The sequence below is a fragment of the Mustelus asterias genome, chromosome 12, assembly GCF_964213995.1.
Source record: "Mustelus asterias chromosome 12, sMusAst1.hap1.1, whole genome shotgun sequence".
In the NCBI taxonomy this organism is placed as follows: domain Eukaryota; kingdom Metazoa; phylum Chordata; class Chondrichthyes; order Carcharhiniformes; family Triakidae; genus Mustelus; species Mustelus asterias.
The window spans coordinates 53755708-53779211 of record NC_135812.1 but is presented as its reverse complement, the minus strand read 5'-3'; positions in this window follow the sequence as shown (position 1 = coordinate 53779211).

Below are 23504 nucleotides of genomic sequence, written 5' to 3'. Positions count from 1 at the left end.
TTCGCAATTTGTTCTTCGGCAAGTTGCATTGCGAGAGAAGTTAAGCATTTTTAGTTAATTGAGAATTGATTCCAAAGCTTTCTTCAATGCCAATGAGTTATTACTGCCGAAAATCTGATGTAGCGGGTAAGTCAGTATGTGAATGAGGGACGCAGTGCATGTAAATCTACATTGATTTCCAAAGATTTGTTGAATGCCAATCAGTCTCTATTGCCTGAAGTCTGATATTTCGGCAAGTTACATGGCTGGATGAGCTAAGCATTCTGAGTAAATCAACAATTGATGGCAAGGATCCGCAACTTGCTCTTCGCCCAGTTCCATGGCGAGATAAGGAAAGCATTTTGAGTTGATGGAGAATTGATTCCAATGAATTCCTCAATGCCAGTGAGTCTTTACTGCCGAAAATCTGATACGGCGGGTAAGTCAGTACGTGAATGAGGGAAGCATTGCTTGTAAATCTACATTCATTTCCAAAGATTTGTTGAATGCCAATCAGACTCTTTTGCCAGAAGTCTGATATTTCGGCATGTTACATGGCTGGATTAGGTAAGCATTATGAGTAAATCCACAATTGATTGCAAGGATTCGCAATTTGTTCTTCGGCAAGTTGCATTGCCAGAGAAGTTAAGCATTTTAGTTTATTGAGAATTGATTCCAAAGCTTTCCTCAATGCCAATGAGTTATTACTGCCGAAAATCTGATATAGCGGATAAGTCAGTAGGTGAATGAGGGAAGCATTGCGTGTAAATCTACATTCATTTCGAAACATTTGTTGAATGCCAATCAGTCTCTATTGCCTGAAGTCTGATATTTCGGCATGTTACATGGCTGGATGAGCTAAGCATTCTGAGTAAATCAACAATTGATGGCAAGGATTCGCAACTTGCTCTTCGCCCAGTTCCATGGCGAGATAAGGAAAGCATTTTGAGTTGATGGAGAATTGATTCCAATGAATTCCTCAATGCCAGTGAGTCTTTACTGCCGACAATCTGATACGGCGGGTAAGTCAGTACGTGAATGAGGGAAGCATTGCTTGTAAATCTACATTCATTTCCAAAGATTTGTTGAATGCCAATCAGACTCTTTGGCCAGAAGTCTGATATTTCGGCACGTTATATGGCTGGATGAAGTAAGGATTTTGAGTAAATCCAAAATTGAGTCCAAAGAGTTCCTCAATGCCAATGAGCTTTTATCGCCAGAAATCTGATCTTGATGCAATGTGCATATCTGGATGAGGTAAGCATATTGAGTAACCCCAGGGTTGATCCCAAAGATTTCCTCAACACAAATGAAAGCTTGCTCGCCAAAAATCTGGCATTGCGGCAAAGTTCTTATCTCGAAGGGTTCAGCATTTTAGTCAATCCACATTTGATTGCATGGATTCGCAATTTGTTCTTTGGCAAGTTGCATGGCGAGATAAGTTAAGCATTTTCAGTTAATTGAGAATTGATTCCAAAGCTGTCCTCAATGCCAATGAGTTATTACTGCCGACAGTCTGATATAGCGGGTAAGTCAGTATGTGAATGAGGGAAGCATTGCGTGCAAATCTACATTCATTTCCAAAGATTTGTTGAATGCCAATCAGACTCTTTTGCCAGAAGTCTGATATTTCGGCATGTTACATGGCTGGATTAGGTAAGCATTATGAGTAAATCCACAATTGATTGCAAGGATTCGCAATTTGTTCTTCGGCAAGTTGCATTGCGAGAGAAGTTAAGCATTTTAGTTTATTGAGAATTGATTCCAAAGCTTTCCTCAATGCCAATTAGTTATTTCTGCCGAAAATCTGATATAGCGGATAAGTCAGTAGGTGAATGAGGGAAGCATTGCGTGTAAATCTACATTCATTTCGAAACATTTGTTGAATGCCAATCAGTCTCTTTTGCCAAAGGTCTGACATTTCGGCATGTTACATGGCTGGATGAGCTAAGCATTATGAGTAAATCCACAATTGATTGCAAGGATTCGCAATTTGTTCTTCGGCAAGTTGCATTGCGAGAGAAGTTAAGCATTTTTAGTTAATTGAGAATTGATTCCAAAGCTTTCTTCAATGCCAATGAGTTATTACTGCCGAAAATCTGATGTAGCGGGTAAGTCAGTATGTGAATGAGGGACGCAGTGCATGTAAATCTACATTGATTTCCAAAGATTTGTTGAATGCCAATCAGTCTCTTTTGCCTGAAGTCTGATATTTCGGCATGTTACATGGCTGGATGAGCTAAGCATTCTGAGTAAATCAACAATTGATGGCAAGGATTCGCAACTTGCTCTTCGCCCACTTCCATGGCGAGATAAGGAAAGCATTTTGAGTTGATGGAGAATTGATTCCAATGAATTCCTCAATGCCAGTGAGTCTTTACTGCCGAAAATCTGATACGGCGGGTAAGTCAGTACGTGAATGAGGGAAGCATTGCTTGTAAATCTACATTCATTTCCAAAGATTTGTTGAATGCCAATCAGACTCTTTTGCCAGAAGTCTGATATTTCGGCATGTTACATGGCTGGATTAGGTAAGCATTATGAGTAAATCCACAATTGATTGCAAGGATTCGCAATTTGTTCTTCGGCAAGTTGCATTGCCAGAGAAGTTAAGCATTTTAGTTTATTGAGAATTGATTCCAAAGCTTTCCTCAATGCCAATGAGTTATTACTGCCGAAAATCTGATATAGCGGATAAGTCAGTAGGTGAATGAGGGAAGCATTGCGTGTAAATCTACATTCATTTCGAAACATTTGTTGAATGCCAATCAGTCTCTATTGCCTGAAGTCTGATATTTCGGCATGTTACATGGCTGGATGAGCTAAGCATTCTGAGTAAATCAACAATTGATGGCAAGGATTCGCAACTTGCTCTTCGCCCAGTTCCATGGCGAGATAAGGAAAGCATTTTGAGTTGATGGAGAATTGATTCCAATGAATTCCTCAATGCCAGTGAGTCTTTGCTGCCGACAATCTGATACGGCGGGTAAGTCAGTACGTGAATGAGGGAAGCATTGCTTGTAAATCTACATTCATTTCCAAAGATTTGTTGAATGCCAATCAGACTCTTTTGCCAGAAGTCTGATATTTCGGCATGTTACATGGCTGGATTAGGTAAGCATTATGAGTAAATCCACAATTGATTGCAAGGATTCGCAATTTGTTCTTCGGCAAGTTGCATTGCGAGAGAAGTTAAGCATTTTAGTTTATTGAGAATTGATTCCAAAGCTTTCCTCAATGCCAATGAGTTATTACTGCCGAAAATCTGATATAGCGGATAAGACAGGAGGTGAATGAGGGAAGCATTGCGTGTAAATCTACATTCATTTCGAAACATTTGTTGAATGCCAATCAGTCTCTTTTGCCAAAAGTCTGATATTTCGGCACGTTATGTGGCTGGATGAGGTAAGCATTTTGAGTAAATCCAGAATTGAGTCCAAAGAGTTCCTCAATGCCAATGAGCTTTTATCGCCAGAAATCTGATCTTGATGTAATGTGCATATCTGGATGAGGTAAGCATTTTGAGTAACCCCAGTGTTGATCCCAAAGATTTCCTCAACACAAATGAAAGCTAACTCGCCAAAAATCTGACATTGCGGCAAAGTGCTTATCTCGAAGGGTTCAGCAATTTAGTCAATCCACATTTGATTGCATCAATTCGCAATTTGTTCTTTGGCAAGTTGCATGCCGAGATAAGTGAAGCATTTTCAGTTAATTGAGAATTGATTCCAAAGCTGTTCTCAATGCCAATGAGTTATTACTGCCGACAGTCTGATATAGCGGGTAAGTCAGTATGTGAATGAGGGAAGCATTGCGTGTAAATCGACATTGATTTCCAAAGATTTGTTGAATGCCAATCAGATTCTTTTGCCAGAAGTCTGATATTTCGGCATGTTACATGGCTGGATGAGGTAAGCATTATGAGTAAATCCACAATTGATTGCAAGGATTCGCAATTTGTTCTTCGGCAAATTGCATTGCGAGAGAAGTTCAGCATTTTTAGTTAATTGAGAATTGATTCCAAAGCTTTCCTCAATAGAACATAGAACATAGAACATTACAGCGCAGAACAGGCCCTTCGGCCCACGATGTTGCACCGACCAGTTAAAAAAAAACTGTGACCCTCCAACCTAAACCAATTTCTTTTCGTCCATGAACCTATCTACGGATCTCTTAAACGCCCCCAAACTAGGCGCATTTACTACTGATGCTGGCAGGGCATTCCAATCCCTCACCACCCTCTGGGTAAAGAACCTACCCCTGACATCGGTTCTATAACTACCCCCCCTCAATTTAAAGCCATGCCCCCTCGTGCTGGATTTCTCCATCAGAGGAAAAAGGCTATCACTATCCACCCTATCTAAACCTCTAATCATCTTATATGTTTCAATAAGATCCCCTCTTAGCCGCCGCCTTTCCAGCGAAAACAATCCCAAATCCCTCAGCCTCTCCTCATAGGATCTCCCCTCCATACCAGGCAACATCCTGGTAAACCTCCTCTGCACCCTCTCCAAAGCCTCCACATCCTTCCTGTAATGTGGGGACCAGAACTGCACACAGTACTCCAAGTGCGGCCGCACCAGAGTTGTGTACAGTTGCAACATAACGCTACGACTCCTAAATGCAATCCCCCTACCAATAAACGCCAAGACACCATATGCCTTCTTAACAACCTTATCTACTTGATTCCCAACTTTCAGGGATCTATGCACACATACACCTAGATCCCTCTGCTCCTCCACACTATTCAAAGTCCTCCCGTTAGCCCTATACTCAACACATCTGTTATTCCTACCAAAGTGAATTACCTCACACTTCTCCGCATTAAACTCCATCCGCCACCTCTCGGCCCAACTTTGCAACCTGTCTTCCTGCAAACTACGACACCCTTCCTCACTGTCTACCACACCACCGACTTTGGTGTCATCAGCAAATTTGCTAATCCACCCAACTATACCCTCATCCAGATCATTAATAAATATTACAAACAGCAGTGGCCCCAAAACAGATCCCTGAGGTACACCACTTGTAACCGCACTCCATGATGAATATTTACTATCAACCACCACCCTCTGTTTCCTATCCGCTAGCCAATTCCTGATCCAATTTCCTAGATCACCCCCAATCCCATACATCAGCATTTCAATGCCAATGAATTATTACTGAAGAAAATCTGATATAGCGGGTAAGTCAGTATGTGAATGAGGGATGCATTGCGTGTAAATCTACATTGATTTCCAAAGATTTGTTGAATGCCAATCAGTCTCTATTGCCTGAAGTCTGATATTTCGGCATGTTACATGGCTGGATGAGCTAAGCATTATGAGTAAATCAACAATTGACTGGAAGGATTCGCAACTTGCTCTTCGCCCAGCTCCATGGCGAGATAAGGAAAGCATTTTGAGTTGATGGAGAATTGATTCCAATGAATTCCTCAATGCCAGTGAGTCTTTACTGCCGAAAATCTGATATAGCGGGTAAGTCAGTATGTGAATGAGGGAAGCATTGCGTGTAAATCTACATTCATTTCGAAACATTTGTTGAATGCCAATCAGTCTCTTTTGCCAAAAGTCTGACATTTCGGCATGCTACATGGCTGGATGAGCTAAGCATTATGAGTAAATCCACAATTGATTGCAAGGATTCGCAATTTGTTCTTCGGCAAGTTGCATTGCGAGAGAAGTTAAGCATTTTTAGTTAATTGAGAATTGATTCCAAAGCTTTCTTCAATGCCAATGAGTTATTACTGCCGAAAATCTGATGTAGCGGGTAAGTCAGTATGTGAATGAGGGACGCAGTGCATGTAAATCTACATTGATTTCCAAAGATTTGTTGAATGCCAATCAGTCTCTATTGCCTGAAGTCTGATATTTCGGCAAGTTACATGGCTGGATGAGCTAAGCATTCTGAGTAAATCAACAATTGATGGCAAGGATGCGCAACTTGCTCTTCGCCCAGTTCCATGGCGAGATAAGGAAAGCATTTTGAGTTGATGGAGAATTGATTCCAATGAATTCCTCAATGCCAGTGAGTCTTTACTGCCGACAATCTGATACGGCGGGTAAGTCAGTACGTGAATGAGGGAAGCATTGCTTGTAAATCTACATTCATTTCCAAAGATTTGTTGAATGCCAATCAGACTCTTTTGCCAGAAGTCTGATATTTCGGCATGTTACATGGCTGGATTAGGTAAGCATTATGAGTAAATCCACAATTGATTGCAAGGATTCGCAATTTGTTCTTCGGCAAGTTGCATTGCGAGAGAAGTTAAGCATTTTAGTTTATTGAGAATTGATTCCAAAGCTTTCCTCAATGCCAATGAGTTATTACTGCCGAAAATCTGATATAGCGGATAAGACAGTAGGTGAATGAGGGAAGCATTGCGTGTAAATCTACATTCATTTCGAAACATTTGTTGAATGCCAATCAGTCTCTTTTGCCAAAAGTCTGATATTTCGGCACGTTATGTGGCTGGATGAGGTAAGCATTTTGAGTAAATCCAGAATTGAGTCCAAAGAGTTCCTCAATGCCAATGAGCTTTTATCGCCAGAAATCTGATCTTGATGTAATGTGCATATCTGGATGAGGTAAGCATTTTGAGTAACCCCAGTGTTGATCCCAAAGATTTCCTCAACACAAATGAAAGCTAACTCGCCAAAAATCTGACATTGCGGCAAAGTGCTTATCTCGAAGGGTTCAGCAATTTAGTCAATCCACATTTGATTGCATCAATTCGCAATTTGTTCTTTGGCAAGTTGCATGCCGAGATAAGTGAAGCATTTTCAGTTAATTGAGAATTGATTCCAAAGCTGTTCTCAATGCCAATGAGTTATTACTGCCGACAGTCTGATATAGCGGGTAAGTCAGTATGTGAATGAGGGAAGCATTGCGTGTAAATCGACATTGATTTCCAAAGATTTGTTGAATGCCAATCAGATTCTTTTGCCAGAAGTCTGATATTTCGGCATGTTACATGGCTGGATGAGGTAAGCATTATGAGTAAATCCACAATTGATTGCAAGGATTCGCAATTTGTTCTTCGGCAAATTGCATTGCGAGAGAAGTTCAGCATTTTTAGTTAATTGAGAATTGATTCCAAAGCTTTCCTCAATGCCAATGAGTTATTACTGAAGAAAATCTGATATAGCGGGTAAGTCAGTATGTGAATGAGGGATGCATTGCGTGTAAATCTACATTGATTTCCAAAGATTTGTTGAATGCCAATCAGTCTCTATTGCCTGAAGTCTGATATTTCGGCATGTTACATGGCTGGATGAGCTAAGCATTATGAGTAAATCAACAATTGACTGCAAGGATTCGCAACTTGCTCTTCGCCCAGCTCCATGGCGAGATAAGGAAAGCATTTTGAGTTGATGGAGAATTGATTCCAATGAATTCCTCAATGCCAGTGAGTCTTTACTGCCGAAAATCTGATATAGCGGGTAAGTCAGTATGTGAATGAGGGAAGCATTGCGTGTAAATCTACATTCATTTCGAAACATTTGTTGAATGCCAATCGGTCTCTTTTGCCAAAAGTCTGACATTTCGGCATGTTACATGGCTGGATGAGCTAAGCATTATGAGTAAATCCACAATTGATTGCAAGGATTCGCAATTTGTTCTTCGGCAAGTTGCATTGCGAGAGAAGTTAAGCATTTTTAGTTAATTGAGAATTGATTCCAAAGCTTTCTTCAATGCCAATGAGTTATTACTGCCGAAAATCTGATGTAGCGGGTAAGTCAGTATGTGAATGAGGGACGCAGTGCATGTAAATCTACATTGATTTCCAAAGATTTGTTGAATGCCAATCAGTCTCTATTGCCTGAAGTCTGATATTTCGGCATGTTACATGGCTGGATGAGCTAAGCATTCTGAGTCAATCAACAATTGATGGCAAGGATTCGCAACTTGCTCTTCGCCCAGCTCCATGGCGAGATAAGGAAAGCATTTTGAGTTGATGGAGAATTGATTCCAATGAATTCCTCAATGCCAGTGAGTCTTTACTGCCGACAATCTGATACGGCGGGTAAGTCAGTACGTGAATGAGGGAAGCATTGCTTGTAAATCTACATTCATTTCCAAAGATTTGTTGAATGCCAATCAGATTCTTTTGCCAGAAGTCTGATATTTCGGCATGTTACATGGCTGGATTAGGTAAGCATTATGAGTAAATCCACAATTGATTGCAAGGATTCGCAATTTGTTCTTCGGCAAGTTGCATTGCGAGAGAAGTTAAGCATTTTAGTTTATTGAGAATTGATTCCAAAGCTTTCCTCAATGCCAATGAGTTATTACTGCCGAAAATCTGATATAGCGGATAAGACAGTAGGTGAATGAGGGAAGCATTGCGTGTAAATCTACATTCATTTCGAAACATTTGTTGAATGCCAATCAGTCTCTTTTGTCAAAAGTCTGATATTTCGGCACGTTATGTGGCTGGATGAGATAATCATTTTGAGTAAATCCAGAATTGAGTCCAAAGAGTTCCTCAATGCCAATGAGCTTTTATCGCCAGAAATCTGATCTTGATGTAATGTGCATATCTGGATGAGGTAAGCATTTTGAGTAACCCCAGTGTTGATCCCAAAGATTTCCTCAACACAAATGAAAGCTAACTCGCCAAAAATCTGACATTGCGGCAAAGTGCTTATCTCGAAGGGTTCAGCAATTTAGTCAATCCACATTTGATTGCATCAATTCGCAATTTGTTCTTTGGCAAGTTGCATGCCGAGATAAGTGAAGCATTTTCAGTTAATTGAGAATTGATTCCAAAGCTGTTCTCAATGCCAATGAGTTATTAATGCCGACAGTCTGATATAGCGGGTAAGTCAGTATGTGAATGAGGGAAGCATTGCGTGTAAATCGACATTGATTTCCAAAGATTTGTTGAATGCCAATCAGATTCTTTTGCCAGAAGTCTGATATTTCGGCATGTTACATGGCTGGATGAGGTAAGCATTATGAGTAAATCCACAATTGATTGCAAGGATTCGCAATTTGTTCTTCGGCAAATTGCATTGCGAGAGAAGTTCAGCATTTTTAGTTAATTGAGAATTGATTCCAAAGCTTTCCTCAATGCCAATGAGATATTACTGAAGAAAATCTGATATAGCGGGTAAGTCAGTATGTGAATGAGGGATGCATTGCGTGTAAATCTACATTGATTTCCAAAGATTTGTTGAATGCCAATCAGTCTCTATTGCCTGAAGTCTGATATTTCGGCATGTTACATGGCTGGATGAGCTAAGCATTATGAGTAAATCAACAATTGACTGGAAGGATTCGCAACTTGCTCTTCGCCCAGCTCCATGGCGAGATAAGGAAAGCATTTTGAGTTGATGGAGAATTGATTCCAATGAATTCCTCAATGCCAGTGAGTCTTTACTGCCGAAAATCTGATATAGCGGGTAAGTCAGTATGTGAATGAGGGAAGCATTGCGTGTAAATCTACATTCATTTCGAAACATTTGTTGAATGCCAATCAGTCTCTTTTGCCAAAAGTCTGACATTTCGGCATGTTACATGGCTGGATGAGCTAAGCATTATGAGTAAATCCACAATTGATTGCAAGGATTCGCAATTTGTTCTTCGGCAAGTTGCATTGCGAGAGAAGTTAAGCATTTTTAGTTAATTGAGAATTGATTCCAAAGCTTTCTTCAATGCCAATGAGTTATTACTGCCGAAAATCTGATGTAGCGGGTAAGTCAGTATGTGAATGAGGGACGCAGTGCATGTAAATCTACATTGATTTCCAAAGATTTGTTGAATGCCAATCAGTCTCTATTGCCTGAAGTCTGATATTTCGGCATGTTACATGGCTGGATGAGCTAAGCATTCTGAGTAAATCAACAATTGATGGCAAGGATCCGCAACTTGCTCTTCGCCCAGTTCCATGGCGAGATAAGGAAAGCATTTTGAGTTGATGGAGAATTGATTCCAATGAATTCCTCAATGCCAGTGAGTCTTTACTGCCGACAATCTGATACGGCGGGTAAGTCAGTACGTGAATGAGGGAAGCATTGCTTGTAAATCTACATTCATTTCCAAAGATTTGTTGAATGCCAATCAGACTCTTTTGCCAGAAGTCTGATATTTCGGCATGTTACATGGCTGGATTAGGTAAGCATTATGAGTAAATCCACAATTGATTGCAAGGATTCGCAATTTGTTCTTCGGCAAGTTGCATTGCGAGAGAAGTTAAGCATTTTAGTTTATTGAGAATTGATTCCAAAGCTTTCCTCAATGCCAATGAGTTATTACTGCCGAAAATCTGATATAGCGGATAAGACAGTAGGTGAATGAGGGAAGCATTGCGTGTAAATCTACATTCATTTCGAAACATTTGTTGAATGCCAATCAGTCTCTTTTGCCAAAAGTCTGATATTTCGGCACGTTATGTGGCTGGATGAGGTAAGCATTTTGAGTAAATCCAGAATTGAGTCCAAAGAGTTCCTCAATGCCAATGAGCTTTTATCGCCAGAAATCTGATCTTGATGTAATGTGCATATCTGGATGAGGTAAGCATTTTGAGTAACCCCAGTGTTGATCCCAAAGATTTCCTCAACACAAATGAAAGCTAACTCGCCAAAAATCTGACATTGCGGCAAAGTGCTTATCTCGAAGGGTTCAGCAATTTAGTCAATCCACATTTGATTGCATCAATTCGCAATTTGTTCTTTGGCAAGTTGCATGCCGAGATAAGTGAAGCATTTTCAGTTAATTGAGAATTGATTCCAAAGCTGTTCTCAATGCCAATGAGTTATTACTGCCGACAGTCTGATATAGCGGGTAAGTCAGTATGTGAATGAGGGAAGCATTGCGTGTAAATCGACATTGATTTCCAAAGATTTGTTGAATGCCAATCAGATTCTTTTGCCAGAAGTCTGATATTTCGGCATGTTACATGGCTGGATGAGGTAAGCATTATGAGTAAATCCACAATTGATTGCAAGGATTCGCAATTTGTTCTTCGGCAAATTGCATTGCGAGAGAAGTTCAGCATTTTTAGTTAATTGAGAATTGATTCCAAAGCTTTCCTCAATGCCAATGAGTTATTACTGAAGAAAATCTGATATAGCGGGTAAGTCAGTATGTGAATGAGGGATGCATTGCGTGTAAATCTACATTGATTTCCAAAGATTTGTTGAATGCCAATCAGTCTCTATTGCCTGAAGTCTGATATTTCGGCATGTTACATGGCTGGATGAGCTAAGCATTATGAGTAAATCAACAATTGACTGCAAGGATTCGCAACTTGCTCTTCGCCCAGCTCCATGGCGAGATAAGGAAAGCATTTTGAGTTGATGGAGAATTGATTCCAATGAATTCCTCAATGCCAGTGAGTCTTTACTGCCGAAAATCTGATATAGCGGGTAAGTCAGTATGTGAATGAGGGAAGCATTGCGTGTAAATCTACATTCATTTCGAAACATTTGTTGAATGCCAATCGGTCTCTTTTGCCAAAAGTCTGACATTTCGGCATGTTACATGGCTGGATGAGCTAAGCATTATGAGTAAATCCACAATTGATTGCAAGGATTCGCAATTTGTTCTTCGGCAAGTTGCATTGCGAGAGAAGTTAAGCATTTTTAGTTAATTGAGAATTGATTCCAAAGCTTTCTTCAATGCCAATGAGTTATTACTGCCGAAAATCTGATGTAGCGGGTAAGTCAGTATGTGAATGAGGGACGCAGTGCATGTAAATCTACATTGATTTCCAAAGATTTGTTGAATGCCAATCAGTCTCTATTGCCTGAAGTCTGATATTTCGGCATGTTACATGGCTGGATGAGCTAAGCATTCTGAGTAAATCAACAATTGATGGCAAGGATTCGCAACTTGCTCTTCGCCCAGCTCCATGGCGAGATAAGGAAAGCATTTTGAGTTGATGGAGAATTGATTCCAATGAATTCCTCAATGCCAGTGAGTCTTTACTGCCGACAATCTGATACGGCGGGTAAGTCAGTACGTGAATGAGGGAAGCATTGCTTGTAAATCTACATTCATTTCCAAAGATTTGTTGAATGCCAATCAGATTCTTTTGCCAGAAGTCTGATATTTCGGCATGTTACATGGCTGGATTAGGTAAGCATTATGAGTAAATCCACAATTGATTGCAAGGATTCGCAATTTGTTCTTCGGCAAGTTGCATTGCGAGAGAAGTTAAGCATTTTAGTTTATTGAGAATTGATTCCAAAGCTTTCCTCAATGCCAATGAGTTATTACTGCCGAAAATCTGATATAGCGGATAAGACAGTAGGTGAATGAGGGAAGCATTGCGTGTAAATCTACATTCATTTCGAAACATTTGTTGAATGCCAATCAGTCTCTTTTGTCAAAAGTCTGATATTTCGGCACGTTATGTGGCTGGATGAGATAATCATTTTGAGTAAATCCAGAATTGAGTCCAAAGAGTTCCTCAATGCCAATGAGCTTTTATCGCCAGAAATCTGATCTTGATGTAATGTGCATATCTGGATGAGGTAAGCATTTTGAGTAACCCCAGTGTTGATCCCAAAGATTTCCTCAACACAAATGAAAGCTAACTCGCCAAAAATCTGACATTGCGGCAAAGTGCTTATCTCGAAGGGTTCAGCAATTTAGTCAATCCACATTTGATTGCATCAATTCGCAATTTGTTCTTTGGCAAGTTGCATGCCGAGATAAGTGAAGCATTTTCAGTTAATTGAGAATTGATTCCAAAGCTGTTCTCAATGCCAATGAGTTATTAATGCCGACAGTCTGATATAGCGGGTAAGTCAGTATGTGAATGAGGGAAGCATTGCGTGTAAATCGACATTGATTTCCAAAGATTTGTTGAATGCCAATCAGATTCTTTTGCCAGAAGTCTGATATTTCGGCATGTTACATGGCTGGATGAGGTAAGCATTATGAGTAAATCCACAATTGATTGCAAGGATTCGCAATTTGTTCTTCGGCAAATTGCATTGCGAGAGAAGTTCAGCATTTTTAGTTAATTGAGAATTGATTCCAAAGCTTTCCTCAATGCCAATGAGATATTACTGAAGAAAATCTGATATAGCGGGTAAGTCAGTATGTGAATGAGGGATGCATTGCGTGTAAATCTACATTGATTTCCAAAGATTTGTTGAATGCCAATCAGTCTCTATTGCCTGAAGTCTGATATTTCGGCATGTTACATGGCTGGATGAGCTAAGCATTATGAGTAAATCAACAATTGACTGGAAGGATTCGCAACTTGCTCTTCGCCCAGCTCCATGGCGAGATAAGGAAAGCATTTTGAGTTGATGGAGAATTGATTCCAATGAATTCCTCAATGCCAGTGAGTCTTTACTGCCGAAAATCTGATATAGCGGGTAAGTCAGTATGTGAATGAGGGAAGCATTGCGTGTAAATCTACATTCATTTCGAAACATTTGTTGAATGCCAATCAGTCTCTTTTGCCAAAAGTCTGACATTTCGGCATGTTACATGGCTGGATGAGCTAAGCATTATGAGTAAATCCACAATTGATTGCAAGGATTCGCAATTTGTTCTTCGGCAAGTTGCATTGCGAGAGAAGTTAAGCATTTTTAGTTAATTGAGAATTGATTCCAAAGCTTTCTTCAATGCCAATGAGTTATTACTGCCGAAAATCTGATGTAGCGGGTAAGTCAGTATGTGAATGAGGGACGCAGTGCATGTAAATCTACATTGATTTCCAAAGATTTGTTGAATGCCAATCAGTCTCTATTGCCTGAAGTCTGATATTTCGGCAAGTTACATGGCTGGATGAGCTAAGCATTCTGAGTAAATCAACAATTGATGGCAAGGATCCGCAACTTGCTCTTCGCCCAGTTCCATGGCGAGATAAGGAAAGCATTTTGAGTTGATGGAGAATTGATTCCAATGAATTCCTCAATGCCAGTGAGTCTTTACTGCCGACAATCTGATACGGCGGGTAAGTCAGTACGTGAATGAGGGAAGCATTGCTTGTAAATCTACATTCATTTCCAAAGATTTGTTGAATGCCAATCAGACTCTTTTGCCAGAAGTCTGATATTTCGGCATGTTACATGGCTGGATTAGGTAAGCATTATGAGTAAATCCACAATTGATTGCAAGGATTCGCAATTTGTTCTTCGGCAAGTTGCATTGCCAGAGAAGTTAAGCATTTTAGTTTATTGAGAATTGATTCCAAAGCTTTCCTCAATGCCAATGAGTTATTACTGCCGAAAATCTGATATAGCGGATAAGTCAGTAGGTGAATGAGGGAAGCATTGCGTGTAAATCTACATTCATTTCGAAACATTTGTTGAATGCCAATCAGTCTCTATTGCCTGAAGTCTGATATTTCGGCATGTTACATGGCTGGATGAGCTAAGCATTCTGAGTAAATCAACAATTGATGGCAAGGATTCGCAACTTGCTCTTCGCCCAGTTCCATGGCGAGATAAGGAAAGCATTTTGAGTTGATGGAGAATTGATTCCAATGAATTCCTCAATGCCAGTGAGTCTTTACTGCCGACAATCTGATACGGCGGGTAAGTCAGTACGTGAATGAGGGAAGCATTGCTTGTAAATCTACATTCATTTCCAAAGATTTGTTGAATGCCAATCAGACTCTTTTGCCAGAAGTCTGATATTTCGGCATGTTACATGGCTGGATTAGGTAAGCATTATGAGTAAATCCACAATTGATTGCAAGGATTCGCAATTTGTTCTTCGGCAAGTTGCATTGCGAGAGAAGGTAAGCATTTTAGTTTATTGAGAATTGATTCCAAAGCTTTCCTCAATGCCAATGAGTTATTACTGCCGAAAATCTGATATAGCGGATAAGACAGTAGGTGAATGAGGGAAGCATTGCGTGTAAATCTACATTCATTTCGAAACATTTGTTGAATGCCAATCAGTCTCTTTTGCCAAAAGTCTGATATTTCGGCACGTTATGTGGCTGGATGAGGTAAGCATTTTGAGTCAATCCAGAATTGAGTCCAAAGAGTTCCTCAATGCCAATGAGCTTTTATCGCCAGAAATCTGATCTTGATGTCATGTGCATATCTGGATGAGGTAAGCATTTTGAGTAACCCCAGTGTTGATCCCAAAGATTTCCTCAACACAAATGAAAGCTAACTCGCCAAAAATCTGACATTGCGGCAAAGTGCTTATCTCGAAGGGTTCAGCAATTTAGTCAATCCACATTTGATTGCATCAATTCGCAATTTGTTCTTTGGCAAGTTGCATGCCGAGAGAAGTGAAGCATTTTCAGTTAATTGAGAATTGATTCCAAAGCTGTTCTCAATGCCAATGAGTTATTACTGCCGACAGTCTGATATAGCGGGTAAGTCAGTATGTGAATGAGGGAAGCATTGCGTGTAAATCGACATTGATTTCCAAAGATTTGTTGAATGCCAATCAGATTCTTTTGCCAGAAGTCTGATATTTCGGCATGTTACATGGCTGGATGAGGTAAGCATTATGAGTAAATCCACAATTGATTGCAAGGATTCGCAATTTGTTCTTCGGCAAATTGCATTGCGAGAGAAGTTCAGCATTTTTAGTTAATTGAGAATTGATTCCAAAGCTTTCCTCAATGCCAATGAGTTATTACTGAAGAAAATCTGATATAGCGGGTAAGTCAGTATGTGAATGAGGGATGCATTGCGTGTAAATCTACATTGATTTCCAAAGATTTGTTGAATGCCAATCAGTCTCTATTGCCTGAAGTCTGATATTTCGGCATGTTACATGGCTGGATGAGCTAAGCATTATGAGTAAATCAACAATTGACTGGAAGGATTCGCAACTTGCTCTTCGCCCAGCTCCATGGCGAGATAAGGAAAGCATTTTGAGTTGATGGAGAATTGATTCCAATGAATTCCTCAATGCCAGTGAGTCTTTACTGCCGAAAATCTGATATAGCGGGTAAGTCAGTATGTGAATGAGGGAAGCATTGCGTGTAAATCTACATTCATTTCGAAACATTTGTTGAATGCCAATCAGTCTCTTTTGCCAAAAGTCTGACATTTCGGCATGTTACATGGCTGGATGAGCTAAGCATTATGAGTAAATCCACAATTGATTGCAAGGATTCGCAATTTGTTCTTCGGCAAGTTGCATTGCGAGAGAAGTTAAGCATTTTTAGTTAATTGAGAATTGATTCCAAAGCTTTCTTCAATGCCAATGAGTTATTACTGCCGAAAATCTGATGTAGCGGGTAAGTCAGTATGTGAATGAGGGACGCAGTGCATGTAAATCTACATTGATTTCCAAAGATTTGTTGAATGCCAATCAGTCTCTATTGCCTGAAGTCTGATATTTCGGCAAGTTACATGGCTGGATGAGCTAAGCATTCTGAGTAAATCAACAATTGATGGCAAGGATCCGCAACTTGCTCTTCGCCCAGTTCCATGGCGAGATAAGGAAAGCATTTTGAGTTGATGGAGAATTGATTCCAATGAATTCCTCAATGCCAGTGAGTCTTTACTGCCGACAATCTGATACGGCGGGTAAGTCAGTACGTGAATGAGGGAAGCATTGCTTGTAAATCTACATTCATTTCCAAAGATTTGTTGAATGCCAATCAGACTCTTTTGCCAGAAGTCTGATATTTCGGCATGTTACAGGCTGGATTAGGTAAGCATTATGAGTAAATCCACAATTGATTGCAAGGATTCGCAATTTGTTCTTCGGCAAGTTGCATTGCCAGAGAAGTTAAGCATTTTAGTTTATTGAGAATTGATTCCAAAGCTTTCCTCAATGCCAATGAGTTATTACTGCCGAAAATCTGATATAGCGGATAAGTCAGTAGGTGAATGAGGGAAGCATTGCGTGTAAATCTACATTCATTTCGAAACATTTGTTGAATGCCAATCAGTCTCTATTGCCTGAAGTCTGATATTTCGGCATGTTACATGGCTGGATGAGCTAAGCATTCTGAGTAAATCAACAATTGATGGCAAGGATTCGCAACTTGCTCTTCGCCCAGTTCCATGGCGAGATAAGGAAAGCATTTTGAGTTGATGGAGAATTGATTCCAATGAATTCCTCAATGCCAGTGAGTCTTTACTGCCGACAATCTGATACGGCGGGTAAGTCAGTACGTGAATGAGGGAAGCATTGCTTGTAAATCTACATTCATTTCCAAAGATTTGTTGAATGCCAATCAGACTCTTTTGCCAGAAGTCTGATATTTCGGCATGTTACATGGCTGGATTAGGTAAGCATTATGAGTAAATCCACAATTGATTGCAAGGATTCGCAATTTGTTCTTCGGCAAGTTGCATTGCGAGAGAAGGTAAGCATTTTAGTTTATTGAGAATTGATTCCAAAGCTTTCCTCAATGCCAATGAGTTATTACTGCCGAAAATCTGATATAGCGGATAAGACAGTAGGTGAATGAGGGAAGCATTGCGTGTAAATCTACATTCATTTCGAAACATTTGTTGAATGCCAATCAGTCTCTTTTGCCAAAAGTCTGATATTTCGGCACGTTATGTGGCTGGATGAGGTAAGCATTTTGAGTAAATCCAGAATTGAGTCCAAAGAGTTCCTCAATGCCAATGAGCTTTTATCGCCAGAAATCTGATCTTGATGTAATGTGCATATCTGGATGAGGTAAGCATTTTGAGTAACCCCAGTGTTGATCCCAAAGATTTCCTCAACACAAATGAAAGCTAACTCGCCAAAAATCTGACATTGCGGCAAAGTGCTTATCTCGAAGGGTTCAGCAATTTAGTCAATCCACATTTGATTGCATCAATTCGCAATTTGTTCTTTGGCAAGTTGCATGCCGAGAGAAGTGAAGCATTTTCAGTTAATTGAGAATTGATTCCAAAGCTGTTCTCAATGCCAATGAGTTATTACTGCCGACAGTCTGATATAGCGGGTAAGTCAGTATGTGAATGAGGGAAGCATTGCGTGTAAATCGACATTGATTTCCAAAGATTTGTTGAATGCCAATCAGATTCTTTTGCCAGAAGTCTGATATTTCGGCATGTTACATGGCTGGATGAGGTAAGCATTATGAGTAAATCCACAATTGATTGCAAGGATTCGCAATTTGTTCTTCGGCAAATTGCATTGCGAGAGAAGTTCAGCATTTTTAGTTAATTGAGAATTGATTCCAAAGCTTTCCTCAATGCCAATGAGTTATTACTGAAGAAAATCTGATATAGCGGGTAAGTCAGTATGTGAATGAGGGATGCATTGCGTGTAAATCTACATTGATTTCCAAAGATTTGTTGAATGCCAATCAGTCTCTATTGCCTGAAGTCTGATATTTCGGCATGTTACATGGCTGGATGAGCTCAGCATTATGAGTAAATCAACAATTGACTGCAAGGATTCGCAACTTGCTCTTCGCCCAGCTCCATGGCGAGATAAGGAAAGCATTTTGAGTTGATGGAGAATTGATTCCAATGAATTCCTCAATGCCAGTGAGTCTTTACTGCCGAAAATCTGATATAGCGGGTAAGTCAGTATGTGAATGAGGGAAGCATTGCGTGTAAATCTACATTCATTTCGAAACATTTGTTGAATGCCAATCAGTCTCTTTTGCCAAAAGTCTGACATTTCGGCATGTTACATGGCTGGATGAGCTAAGCATTATGAGTAAATCCACAATTGATTGCAAGGATTCGCAATTTGTTCTTCGGCAAGTTGCATTGCGAGAGAAGTTAAGCATTTTTAGTTAATTGAGAATTGATTCCAAAGCTTTCTTCAATGCCAATGAGTTATTACTGCCGAAAATCTGATGTAGCGGGTAAGTCAGTATGTGAATGAGGGACGCAGTGCATGTAAATCTACATTGATTTCCAAAGATTTGTTGAATGCCAATCAGTCTCTATTGCCTGAAGTCTGATATTTCGGCATGTTACATGGCTGGATGAGCTAAGCATTCTGAGTAAATCAACAATTGATGGCAAGGATCCGCAACTTGCTCTTCGCCCAGTTCCATGGCGAGATAAGGAAAGCATTTTGAGTTGATGGAGAATTGATTCCAATGAATTCCTCAATGCCAGTGAGTCTTTACTGCCGAAAATCTGATACGGCGGGTAAGTCAGTACGTGAATGAGGGAAGCATTGCTTGTAAATCTACATTCATTTCCAAAGATTTGTTGAATGCCAATCAGACTCTTTTGCCAGAAGTCTGATATTTCGGCATGTTACATGGCTGGATTAGGTAAGCATTATGAGTAAATCCACAATTGATTGCAAGGATTCGCAATTTGTTCTTCGGCAAGTTGCATTGCGAGAGATTTAGTTTATTGAGAATTGATTCCAAAGCTTTCCTCAATGCCAATGAGTTATTACTGCCCAAAATCTGATATAGCGGATAAGACAGTAGGTGAATGAGGGAAGCATTGCGTGTAAATCTACATTGATTTCCAAAGATTTGTTGAATGCCAATCAGTCTCTTTTGCCAAACGTCTGTTATTTCGGCACGTTATATGGCTGGATGAAGTAAGGATTTTGAGTAAATCCAAAATTGAGTCCCAAGAGTTCCTCAATGCCAATGGGCTTTTAAAGCCAGAAATCTGATCTTGATGCAATGTGCATATCTGGATGAGGTAAGCATATTGAGTAACCCCAGTGTTGATCCCAAAGATTTCCTCAACACAAATGAAAGCTTACTCGCCAAAAATCTGACATTGCGGCAAAGTGCTTATCTCGAAGGGTTCAGCATTTTAGTCAATCCACATTTGAGTGCATCGATTCGCAATTTGTTCTTTGGCAAGTTGCATGCCGAGATAAGTGAAGCATTTTCAGTTAATTGAGAATTGATTCCAAAGCTGTCCTCAATGCCAATGAGTTATTACTGCCGACAGTCTGATATAGCGGGTAAGTCAGTATGTGAATGAGGGAAGCATTGCGTGCAAATCTACATTGATTTCCAAAGATTTGTTGAATGCCAATCAGACTCTTTTGCCAGAAGTCTGATATTTCGGCATGTTACATGGCTGGATTAGGTATGCGTAAATCCACAATTGATTGCAAGGATTCGCAATTTGTTCTTCGGCAAGTTGCATTGCCAGAGAAGTTAAGCATTTTAGTTTATTGAGAATTGATTCCAAAGCTTTCCTCAATGCCAATGAGTTATTACTGCCGAAAATCTGATATAGCGGATAAGTCAGTAGGTGAATGAGGGAAGCATTGCGTGTAAATCTACATTCATTTCGAAACATTTGTTGAATGCCAATCAGTCTCTATTGCCTGAAGTCTGATATTTCCGCATGTTACATGGCTGGATGAGCTAAGCATTATGAGTAAATCAACAATTGATGGCAAGGATTCGCAACTTGCTCTTCGCCCAGTTCCATGGCGAGATAAGGAAAGCATTTTGAGTTGATGGAGAATTGATTCCAATGAATTCCTCAATGCCAGTGAGTCTTTTCTGCCGACAATCTGATACGGCGGGTAAGTCAGTACGTGAATGAGGGAAGCATTGCTTGTAAATCTACATTCATTTCCAAAGATTTGTTGAATGCCAATCAGACTCTTTTGCCAGAAGTCTGATATTTCGGCATGTTACATGGCTGGATTAGGTAAGCATTATGAGTAAATCCACAATTGATTGCAAGGATTCGCAATTTGTTCTTCGGCAAGTTGCATTGCGAGAGAAGTTTAGCATTTTAGTTTATTGAGAATTGATTCCAAAGCTTTCCTCAATGCCAATGAGTTATTACTGCCGAAAATCTGATATAGCGGATAAGTCAGTAGGTGAATGAGGGAAGCATTGCGTGTAAATCTACATTCATTTCGAAACATTTGTTGAATGCCAATCAGTCTCTTTTGCCAAAAGTCTGATATTTCGGCACGTTATGTGGCTGGATGAGATAAGCATTTTGAGTAAATCCAGAATTGAGTCCAAAGAGTTCCTCAATGCCAATGAGCTTTTATCGCCAGAAATCTGATCTTGATGTAATGTGCATATCTGGATGAGGTAAGCATTTTGAGTAACCCCAGTGTTGATCCCAAAGATTTCCTCAACACAAATGAAAGCTAACTCGCCAAAAATCTGACATTGCGGCAAAGTGCTTATCTCGAAGGGTTCAGCAATTTAGTCAATCCACATTTGATTGCATCAATTCGCAATTTGTTCTTTGGCAAGTTGCATGCCGAGATAAGTGAAGCATTTTCAGTTAATTGAGAATTGATTCCAAAGCTGTTCTCAATGCCAATGAGTTATTACTGCCGACAGTCTGATATAGCGGGTAAGTCAGTATGTGAATGAGGGAAGCATTGCGTGTAAATCGACATTGATTTCCAAAGATTTGTTGAATGCCAATCAGATTCTTTTGCCAGAAGTCTGATATTTCGGCATGTTACATGGCTGGATGAGGTAAGCATTATGAGTAAATCCACAATTGATTGCAAGGATTCGCAATTTGTTCTTCGGCAAGTTGCATTGCGAGAGAAGTTCAGCATTTTTAGTTAATTGAGAATTGATTCCAAAGCTTTCCTCAATGCCAATGAGTTATTACTGACGAAAATCTGATATAGCGGGTAAGTCAGTATGTGAATGAGGGATGCATTGCGTGTAAATCTACATTGATTTCCAAAGATTTGTTGAATGCCAATCAGTCTCTATTGCCTGAAGTCTGATATTTCGGCATGTTACATGGCTGGATGAGCTAAGCATTATGAGTAAATCAACAATTGACTGCAAGGATTCGCAACTTGCTCTTCGCCCAGCTCCATGGCGAGATAAGGAAAGCATTTTGTGTTGATGGAGAATTGATTCCAATGAATTCCTCAATGCCAGTGAGTCTTTACTGCCGAAAATCTGATATAGCGGGTAAGTCAGTATGTGAATGAGGGAAGCATTGCGTGTAAATCTACATTCATTTCCAAAGATTTGTTGAATGCCAATCAGTCTCTTTTGCCAAAAGTCTGTTATTTCGGCACGTTATATGGCTGGATGAAGTAAGGATTTTGAGTAAATCCAAAATTGAGTCCAAAGAGTTCCTCAATGCCAATGAGCTTTTATCGCCAGAAATCTGATCTTGATGCAATGTGCATATCTGGATGAGGTAAGCATATTGAGTAACCCCAGGGTTGATCCCAAAGATTTCCTCAACACAAATGAAAGCTTACTCGCCAAAAATCTGGCATTGCGGCAAAGTTCTTATCTCGAAGGGTTCAGCATTTTAGTCAATCCACATTTGATTGCATGGATTCGCAATTTGTTCTTTGGCAAGTTGCATGGCGAGATAAGTTAAGCATTTTCAGTTAATTGAGAATTGATTCCAAAGCTGTCCTCAATGCCAATGAGTTATTACTGCCGACAGTCTGATATAGCGGGTAAGTCAGTATGTGAATGAGGGAAGCATTGCGTGCAAATCTACATTCATTTCCAAAGATTTGTTGAATGCCAATCAGACTCTTTTGCCAGAAGTCTGATATTTCGGCATGTTACATGGCTGGATTAGGTAAGCATTATGAGTAAATCCACAATTGATTGCAAGGATTCGCAATTTGTTCTTCGGCAAGTTGCATTGCGAGAGAAGTTAAGCATTTTAGTTTATTGAGAATTGATTCCAAAGCTTTCCTCAATGCCAATGAGTTATTACTGCCGAAAATCTGATATAGCGGATAAGTCAGTAGGTGAATGAGGGAAGCATGGCGTGTAAATCTACATTCATTTCGAAACATTTGTTGAATGCCAATCAGTCTCTTTTGCCAAATGCCTGACATTTCGGCATGTTACATGGCTGGATGAGCTAAGCATTATGAGTAAATCCACAATTGATTGCAAGGATTCGCAATTTGTTCTTCGGCAAGTTGCATTGCGAGAGAAGTTAAGCATTTTTAGTTAATTGAGAATTGATTCCAAAGCTTTCTTCAATGCCAATGAGTTATTACTGCCGAAAATCTGATGTAGCGGGTAAGTCAGTATGTGAATGAGGGACGCAGTGCATGTAAATCTACATTGATTTCCAAAGATTTGTTGAATGCCAATCAGTCTCTTTTGCCTGAAGTCTGATATTTCGGCATGTTACATGGCTGGATGAGCTAAGCATTCTGAGTAAATCAACAATTGATGGCAAGGATTCGCAACTTGCTCTTCGCCCACTTCCATGGCGAGATAAGGAAAGCATTTTGAGTTGATGGAGAATTGATTCCAATGAATTCCTCAATGCCAGTGAGTCTTTACTGCCGAAAATCTGATACGGCGGGTAAGTCAGTACGTGAATGAGGGAAGCATTGCTTGTAAATCTACATTCATTTCCAAAGATTTGTTGAATGCCAATCAGACTCTTTTGCCAGAAGTCTGATATTTCGGCATGTTACATGGCTGGATTAGGTAAGCATTATGAGTAAATCCACAATTGATTGCAAGGATTCGCAATTTGTTCTTCGGCAAGTTGCATTGCCAGAGAAGTTAAGCATTTTAGTTTATTGAGAATTGATTCCAAAGCTTTCCTCAATGCCAATGAGTTATTACTGCCGAAAATCTGATATAGCGGATAAGTCAGTAGGTGAATGAGGGAAGCATTGCGTGTAAATCGACATTCATTTCGAAACATTTGTTGAATGCCAATCAGTCTCTATTGCCTGAA